The sequence below is a fragment of the Bactrocera dorsalis genome, chromosome 5 (assembly GCF_023373825.1).
Source record: "Bactrocera dorsalis isolate Fly_Bdor chromosome 5, ASM2337382v1, whole genome shotgun sequence".
Classification (NCBI taxonomy): Eukaryota; Metazoa; Arthropoda; class Insecta; order Diptera; family Tephritidae; genus Bactrocera; species Bactrocera dorsalis.
Genome location: NC_064307.1, coordinates 68,219,062 through 68,221,071, shown reverse-complemented (window position 1 = coordinate 68,221,071; position 2,010 = coordinate 68,219,062). Strand labels below are relative to the sequence as shown.

Sequence of the window (2,010 nt, the reverse complement as noted above, 5' to 3'; positions counted from 1 at the left end):
TATGACGACCATAAAGAGGACGTAGCACTCTTAAAGTTGAGTCGGTCCACTTTTGTAACGTCCCTATTGAAAAAACGCCGTTATAAATATCAGTAAAGACATTTAAGAAAGCCCGCCAGCTTCATTGATAGCCGCTTCCAGTCTAGGTTTAATTAGTCTTTCATAGTACTTTCCCGGGATCCTGTCCGTGCCGGGCGATTTGGGAGTTTTGCGCTTACCAGCGGCCAGTTAAGGTACCTCGAGTGTGAACTGGTAAAATTTCTGACAGTCTTATAGCCTGTTATAGTTCACTGACTCTTTTTTCGTGTTTGGAAAAAAGTGCGTTAAGGATGCCATTCATTTCGGCAGCATTTAAGTCAGTTGGCTGGGAGGGCATAGATTTTGAAGTATAAATTAAGAATTTTAAAATTATGAATAAATTATTTTTAAATTACTAGTTTTTGCTCAAAGTAAATATAAATATTTCCCTTTGTTAGGTGAGCGAACGTTTTTCGACTAATAGTTCAAAAGTATAATATTTAAATTTAATAATTTAATTGAAGTCCTTGTCGGTCGTTCGTTTTGCTTAAGGACTTCTTGCGAATTTCAGCGTGTACTTTCTGCAAAATTAACTTTTATAATTTGCAATAGCAACTGGCACTTAAAGTGTTGCCACATCACATATTCTCTTTACCAGCTGAATGACACTTTGTATTAACCGCATGTCGGTTCTCACGTTTAATTTTACAAGAGTTTGAAAACTGTGCATTATTAATACGGCCTACAATGACAAGACGCTATTTAAATCTAATGCAGAAAGGTGTTTCGAAAGACACAGGTGTCATTCACCTTAGCTGGTGATAGCATTGAGTAGCACTGCAATTGAAACAGTGTAAACCAAAAAGCAGAGAGGTTGTTTGAAATATATTTTCTGATCTGACCTCGAGCATTGCTGGTTGATTGGATTAAACCTTTGATAGAACATAGTCCCAAAGAAAATAATTTAGAGACGTTAAATTCCACGATTTTGGCGGTCATTTGCCTAGAACATTTCTGGAAATTAACTAGTCGGCAGACCTCGCCCGCAATGTGTCGATGTTTAGATGTGAAGCATGCGGCAAGATCCCTCCTTTGGAAATAGAGATCATCCGCGTCGATGAAAGAGGAATCTGATGTACCAAGAGATCTGCTGAGTACTTGAAGTGAGCTGATTATGAGTTTGAGTTCAAAAACTTTAATCATCTGCAGCTATTTTGGACATTTTACTAAATTATGGTGGTTTGACCCCTATATCCCTTGACTAGAATACAAAAAATCCTACGTGTTATGAAATGTTGACTATCATAGTCGGTTTAAGCACCCCACAATTAGCAAGAAACAATCTCTATTAATATAAAGATATTTTTATACGATTTTATGCTATAAAAAATACAGCGGTGAAGAGTATTATAGCTTTTGCGCAGCCATAACTTCGACTGTGTGTTTTCTTGTATTTTTCTGCCTAATACTGTGTATTTGTATCAGAAAACTCAGCTCGGGAGATTTTTTTGGTTCAGTGAAAATTTAATTTATATTATAAACCATTTTTTAATAAAAAAAAATCTTCCCATACCGGGAATCGAACCCGGGCCTTCTGGGTGAAAGCCAGATATCCTAGCCACTAGACCATATGGGACTTCTTATCTCTTACACCTAACGCGCAGCAGTTTACGCTTGAATTTGTAGCGTTTTGGCGAAAACAGTGACTCAGTATAATAATTTAATGCGATATTTATATACCCAAATATTCATATATACATATGAATGAGTATATCACCACCTAAAATGCAAAATAACGTAACATCATTTTTCATAAGTTTACAGGTGAAGGAAAACGATATAAGAGAAACCACTCATATTGAAATTTGAGTTTTGGTTATAAAACGGTTATATAGTGGTTATCATACTTTCATATTAAAACAGAATTTGAGTTTTGGTTATAAAACGGTTATATATTGGTTATATCTCAGAACAGAAGCTTGAAATTTTACG

The 2,010-nt window shown here is 35.6% G+C and overlaps 1 non-coding gene across 1 annotated transcript; it reads right to left on the bottom strand.

The window, feature by feature from the left end:
• Nucleotides 1-1,582: 1,582 nt before the first annotated feature.
• Trnae-uuc (transfer RNA glutamic acid (anticodon UUC)) lies at nucleotides 1,583-1,654 on the bottom strand. Its single transcript has one exon. It is a non-coding gene; the product is annotated as a tRNA-Glu (tRNA).
• Between the last annotated feature and the right edge of the window lie 356 nt (nucleotides 1,655-2,010).